The following is a 7911-nucleotide window of genomic DNA, read 5'->3' on the forward strand; positions in this document are numbered from 1 at the left end:
CAATTCTCCGTAATATCAATTAGGAATTTCTTACGGCACAATTCGATAAAAAAGGAAGATACAATTGTCGTTAAGAAATAAAAGAAAATAAAACGAACATGTATGAAGAAAAATTTTGATCAATCGTAAGATCATCGAAGCAACCTGTCCACGACGAGTGGCAGCAAAGTAGGCGAAAACGAAATGCGAAAACGAAATGCAAAAACACCTATCGTCGGACATTCTTGGCACACGTGCATTAAGAAATCACGATTTATCGTTCAAGCTTGGGGCATCGCATATCGCTCGTCACTGCGCAACACATACGGTGAAGCAAGTCGCGTGATATTTGAATCCTTGTGGAGGACGATTAAACATGTTGTAGATTAATGACTAGACGAGTTGATACTTAGTGTAGTCAAATGTATTTAAAATTATTTGCAGTACAGAGTTAGTCGTCGTTCGCTCAGTGTTGCTCGATATGCGCATACAAGGTAATGCTTACGTTTGCTCAGTATTAATCGCTATAAGAATACTCGATACTGATTGTCCTCAAGGATCGTGTTCGTTTATTTATACTGGTCGGGGGAGTACCGCAAAGTTAAAATTCGACTTCGGTTGTATATTTTTTTGTCCAGAATTTGTTTATTATTACATTTCGTGTATCATAACGATGTAAATACTCCGAGGCAAAACAACAACATGAGTCAACCTCGATTGGGATCGTCATATAACTCATGTGCCGCTACATCCTCTAGTAGTATAGTTGCATCCAACATTTTGACGATTACTGATTCACTTTCTTCATCCAATTTCGTCAATAACAAAATCATAACGGCAGGACAAATAAACCGAGAGACGAAACTCTGCTTGATCCTATCTCATCTGGCTGTTCGGATGGAGAGTCAGGTGGATCAGCAACTGAGCTCGCTTTATGGAGAGCGAGAGTGGATCGAACTCACAGTTGGTCACTAGTCCGAAGACTGGTACACTTATGGAGACTTTCAGATAAACAGCGCCAAATGGTGCTCCAGAAGACATTGGAAGTATTTGAAGGATTTCGCGAACGATGACATCAAAGATGATATCGAGTGTGTGAAACACATCCAAAGTGTAGAAGGGCTCAAGGTGTGGGATGGTTGGATGAAGAAATGCAAGAAGCTCCTTGCTTAATATTGAAAACCACGTCAAAGACGACGATAAACGAGAGTACGATTGGATTTCTTTGTTTGAGTCATTATGTATTATGATAAAATGACTGTCGTAATATCGGGTCACTGGGATTATTCAACTATTCGGTGTTGGTTGTTATAAATATATATCATGTATAGTCTGTACGATGTGAGATTGTTATTTTTACTGACACCGCCATTAATCGCAAATGATTGCGTAGATAGAACAATAAAGTTCCGTAATGACTGCATGTTGACTGTCTCGATGTTTGCGAATGGGATCATAGGTCAGACTAGTGTGACGTATATTACTGCTGACATATATCTAGACAGTTTGAGTGATTTAGAGTAACAGTATGCTATTCTAAGTTTTTAGTAAAATGTATATGTTATCGATGAATTGAAAGTTGGGAACATTGCTCGCTACTTTTTTATCGCCAAGCTATAAATTTAAATCGCTTATTGAGGAACAACAATAGTACATTTTGCTACTTATTGTAGGTATATGTACTACTACATACATTTTGAAACACCGGTGGGTGTATTAATATCAGAGTCCTCTTGCACCATAATTTACTAACTAATTAACCAACTAATTCTATTAATAAATTAACAAGTCACAAGTTGTATGCCGTAAAGTGTTCTAAAGGATTTTGTAACTTTTCATAAGAAAGAAAATCGGATAATCTGTAATCTAACTCATTGCTATCAGAAGTGGCTATTTAGTGATATCAGTAACTTGTCACTTGTGATTTGTAAAATTAATAATAGTTTAATTGTGTAATAGTTCTTAATCTATTTTATAATTTCAAGATTAAGGAAGGAAGTGAAGATCATCATCCGAAGATAAAGAGTTTGTCAAACAATAAAATAATTCTAAAAGGTCTGACAATTGCAATGTAAATTTTATTGTTGCTATGCTATCTTTCGAAAAACAATTTAATTGATTAAAGAGAGATATGATGGTTATAAATACTAGAATCGTTTATGTTCGATTTGTTCGTGATTTTTCAATCAAATCAAACGTCTGGATACTTCTAAGCGATTATCAATATAGTCTAGTGAACATTTTATTGATAAGAGCGAAGAAATTATACCTCCGTGTATCTGTTTTGATATGTGTATCTGTGAATTTATGATGGATGAAATATAGTAAATTAAGTTTATTTTGTACGCCTTTATTATGAAGCAGATTGAGCATTTATTATTTCTTTATTATTTCGATAATTTCCTATTAATTACATAAAAACGATGCTTTAATTCTGCAAATGTTGTGACGCGTTTTATCTCCTCAAGGGGGAAAATAATAATTTTTGGCTGGAATATTTTTATCAGTGATTTCTTGGAACGCAATATAATCAGATAATGCAATGGAAGTTTCCAGGAACTTGTTGGAGGATTTATCAAGCGTAATTATGTAAGAAACTACAATATTAAACACAAGTTAGCGAACACTGTATTAAGTAGATACAGACAAGCACAGTTTAATTGAATACAACTTGAGAACTATACTTTTGGTATTCATCCGGCGATAGTGAATAAAGTTGCACAATCTACGAAAGGATGTTTCCCAAATATGAATACAAATTCAAATGGAATTAGGCCAATAATGATGCAAGAAATCGATTAAACGCGCCGCTCCACTTGGCAGGCCGAATCAGACAAAATAAAATGGTTTAGAAATTCTGACTATTAGAATTACAAAGCGCATCGTGACGCGACTGTACAAAGTTCTTCCTCGATTTCATTTTCTGTTCAGGAAAAAGTATCACGATATTCCCTCTTTCAAAAATGATTTTCATTCTAATCCGATTGTAGGAGCGAAACATTTTCATTTGGTAACTGACTTAACATATCTTCACACTGTTACATATAAAAGAGGAAGTTCTTGGTCATTCTAAACCTATATACATAAAATGATCCATATGAATATAAAAATATTGATTGAAGCAAAAAAGGTTTAGAAAATTGTTACGGCGACATTTGACATTTAATATGCAACGATCTAATAGAGAACAGTAATAATGATGCAGATAAGTCACGTAGACACAAGTCAAAGTATAAAATATAATTATAGACTTCGTAGAATCAGAGATATTTTGTCTAAAAGCTAATGCAAGTAAATGATGATTGTTCAGAACGATCGAGTTTCGGATACAATATCAATGAAGTTGCAATCACCGAGGTTACTCGCTAAAATCGCAAGATTACCTGATTAACGCTTCAACATTTTTTCAAAATGTTAAGTACACGTTGGTTGTCGATACTCGAGGAAACGCATTTTCATACGATAAAAAGTACCGAGAAGGAACGCTCTCTTGGAGGATCTCGTTCGTCTTTCCGCGTTTCTCTTTTTCTCCTTTAAATCGATCGTTGCCTCCTGTTCGAGTGTTTATACGATACGCCTAAGAAAAACGATAGCCAACCGTGTAAATGATTATGCAACAAATTCCCAGACTCCTTGTGACTAAAAAATCATTGCCGGTTAGACATATGAAGTAGTTAACAACTTCCATCTCTAAACTCTTTCTATTTCATTCTTCCAGCAGATTGAATGTTACCAGCAAAGAGGAAAAGAAAGTGTGAATTTAATCGTAATCTTAACTTTATATCTAATTTTAACAAACCAGATTTAAGGAAATATTTGAAATTGAAACGAGAATGAAATATTAATAAGAATTTGTTCATATTTCGATCAAAGATAGTTGACATATTGTTCGATGCTAGAAAATTATAATGGAGCAGCGACGTTAAAACATAATCCGATGGTGCCGTGATTAAAATTCTCTTCTTATGGAAATAAGAAAATGCTCCTTTCAATGTATAAAAGTCTTCAGTTTGAAATCGCCGCCAAATATCTTTACATCATCATTCCAATCTCCTTATCTGCCATCATCGAAGAAAGATAAATATGATTTCGATTCGAAGAATCTTCAACGCGAATCACAACCAAACATCTACGTATCTCCTTCTCGTTAGCATTAAAATTACATGTCGTGCCAAAAGAGAAAATTTCGATTTCGATCGCAAAAATCCTCAACACGCGAATCGCAACGAAATGTCTTCATATACCTCTGAACGTCTAACGTTTTAATGCAACATGCCCAACGAAATTGATTTCGCTTGTAGGGGTTAAACGACAGGACGAACACGCTTAGAGAAATCTGCTGGTTCGTCGCGGGACACCCGTTAGAATTTCAATCAGAATGATGCTACGATCTAAGGCTGCCTTTCCAGGCAAACATCGCCGGTTACTGATAGACGAAGTGTACTTGGATAGTCTGATGCGCACACGAGAATGCACGTAGGTGTACGTAAGCGCATTTTACCGTATACACCGAGGTGAGTGTGCATGCACCTTTCACTAGCGGAAGTGAACAACTGAGACAAACGCGTGAGAGCGACCCGGGTCATCGTTACTTTTTTACCGCCGGCAGCCTGTTATCGGAGGTCGATCTATGTTGGTTCGCGGTACACACTGATCAATCACGAGCAATTTATCCACATAATCGCGAATAATTATCGACTCTTTGATGAAATCGAGAGAAGCTTGTCTTGCCTTCGTTCGAATTTCTATAGAACTTGCATTCGCAAGAGTTTGATGAATGTTCTCTGGGAACCAGACGAAGAAAGCAGCATAATTTCAATGCATAGTTCGATACGTAATTATTAGTTAGAAGCATGCTGGAATCTCGTGGTGTTATATAATTCATCGATACTAGCGTCTATGCTTTATCAATAAATACGAGTGGAGACGTTGATAATAATTGCTGACAATTACGCTTATTGATACGCTATTAAAAAAAACTAGAATCTGACATCTACGAGAGTGTAACCGTGAGAAGTAGCAAGCATAATCGCGAAGCGGTAAATCATGTAACGCATTTGTACGAGAGACGTCACACACGCAATAAGCCTCTTGCACATGTCGTATTTCTCGTAGAACTACTGTTGAATAACGGTACATGTCTAACAAATATTAACAAGCTTTTTGTTGGAAATTTAATGCACAGTATTCTTCAATGAGACGTACTCGTTTATAAACTAGACGAAGAGAATCGAAGACGCAGGTAAACAGCTGATCTTCGGTTTAATAGCATGGTGAGATAGAAGCTTCGCGAAAAATTCCGCAACGATATTTTTTGCCACTTCAACGCTTCTTCTCTTATCACGACTTTCTACATAATTTACGCGGGGCTGTAAGCCATTTCCCGGAACAATCTACCATTCCGCCCACTAATAGCTGGAAGTACAGTCAATAATCGTAAAAGCTACATATAGTATATTAATGAGAGGATCTAACATTGTTTCCTTCGAAAGCGATCTATCATTCGACTAGTAGAGAGACATTGTGGACTGGCATTAATATTCAAGAAATCATAGTGCGAGGAACATTACTGTCGCATACATTTTTTTTATCATAGTTAATCATATGACTACTTTCGATATAATTAAAAGAAAAAAAAAAGAAATTGAAAATATTTGGTACAAACGTATCCATATTTTACTTATTTAACGCATATATATACTTTCTAAATCAATTTTTTAAATAATTTCAGAAAATGTTCTCATGTTAATACGAATCATTGTACATTAAAGAGACAATCAGCCGTTGTCTTCTTAAAACGATCTACTATTCGATTAGTAAATAGAGGCATTGTGAATAACCATAAAAGCTATTGAGAGAATCTACCTAATAGCCGTGTTCGAAACACTGGCAATTACAAAAATGCGCCTTTCTCTCTCAAAGGCGTTCCAATTGCCATGTCAATTGATTCCCAATTGATTAACAGGCATGGGTCTCGTATTTCCGCCAAGCCAACAATTTTCGATGTTTCGCGCGGATCACGAAGTCGAGCGTGTGTTCTCAGGGCGCTTCGTGATCTGCTACGTTTTAGTCACAGGAAGAAGGAAGTGCGCGAATCGATCGCAAAGTAAACGAGCCCGAATAACGGTGAACCAAAGCACAAGATGAGCGTGCTGGTGAAACTCAAGCGTTGTTTAAGCGACCTCTGTAAAGGTCGCTACTCTAATGATTCTCCGAAGAAAGTGATCCGACGAAGAGGGAGCAGGAGCGGCCTGGTAGTCGCGTTAGATCTCTGCCACCATTTTTTTATTTCTTTTTTTTTTTTTTGGTAATTATTATTATATATTTTCCTTATGATCATTTCCTTGTTCGTAGTAGAATACTTGGCGCAATCGTTTCGTTTTGATTGATTATTATTCAACACTTCAAGCTGTTTCTTCTCCATGTTCGCTTTAGTACGCTAATTAATAACTGAGAAGTTTTCGTGTTTTATGTTTTGGACATAAGACAACATGGTGATTTGAATACATTGCGTTCTACCTCCTTAATATTAGTTTTGACATTTGAATTGATGATGGCACTTAAAAGATTTGATTCTTTTTATGCTTATGAAGTAAATAGTTTTATTATTATGTCCTTATGTAAAAAATCAATAAAATTCCCATCATTTATTGTCGTTGTCGAACTGTTCAGTTACTAATTAATTCAAGTATTCGATTGAAAACTCGATGATACTTTTCATTGTTTCTATTTTCCAGCTATTTCATTGTTATTTTATTCGCACCATATATACTCTGTAACTAAACATTTATTACTTGCTTCCGCTAAATGTAACAATTACATGTCCTGGTATACCTATAGATCCTCTGTTCACAAAGCTCTTCAACTGTTCATCGGGTAGTTTGGTAATGAGAATGGTTACATAAAAGATAGGAAAATGAATAATTAAGGTGACTGCAAATTACGTGACACAAAGGTGGTAAAAGCATAGCGGGTGGAGAGAGAGAGAAGAAGATGGCAGAGGAAGCATTTTAATGGACGTTACGCGCCGTGCCAAATAAGTATTTTGAGCCGGAAAGGAAAGCGGCGAGATTAAAACGGTGCCAAGCTGATTAGAAAGAAGCGAAAGGAACGAAACAACTCTATACGTATTTAACACTTTACAATCATGTTACGACTGCAATAATGGATTATTTAAATTCGCAAAACAGTGTCAGAAACATCATGAAATTAGCGATGCCGTACGATTCACGCGTTAAATATTAAGATTCTCGCGATGAAGAATGAAATTCTTGAATAAATTAGTGCCGCCTCGAAAGGCAAAATTTACAATTTTTATTTAACGTTTGACAGGACCGTGACGAGATCTGAAATATGACGAAACGTGATCGTTTCGTGAAAAGAATAGAACTTCTTCGAGATCAGATTCGATCCATCTTACGTTGTCGTGTAATTACTAAGCGTAAAAACAATCCAAATAATTAGCGGCTTGTCTCTAAACGTTTCTAACGAAGCATTCGTGTCTGTACAAGAATTGACTGGATTTCTTTCTCCTCTTTCGACTTCGATCCTTAATTGCTAGAAAAAATTGCCAATTAAACGTTTCGTAACCGAATAACTTTTTAAGTAACTGTTTAGTAATAAAATTGAGGAAACTTCGGCTCGAAGAAAGTGAGTTATACCTAACTCCGGTAATTGCCGCCATTCTCCCGGTTACTAATCAAGCGATTAAAAAGGGGAGAAAGAAGGCAAACTTCTGGAAAGATTGCGCGGATGTTATTAAAAGGCAATGAGATGGGTGCTCAAAAAGAAGAAAAAATGGATGAGCTCGGTTTTTATTGCGACCCGTTTCGTCCGGTATAAGCCAACCGGAAGCGTTTCTCCAGTTTTCACATACCACAGTGATAATTACGTACATGGGAAGATGTTCATGACGCTTTTCTAGGACGTCTG

This window comes from Bombus flavifrons, chromosome 12 (genome assembly GCF_040668555.2).
Source record: "Bombus flavifrons isolate JBK064 chromosome 12, iyBomFlav1_principal, whole genome shotgun sequence".
In the NCBI taxonomy this organism is placed as follows: domain Eukaryota; kingdom Metazoa; phylum Arthropoda; class Insecta; order Hymenoptera; family Apidae; genus Bombus; species Bombus flavifrons.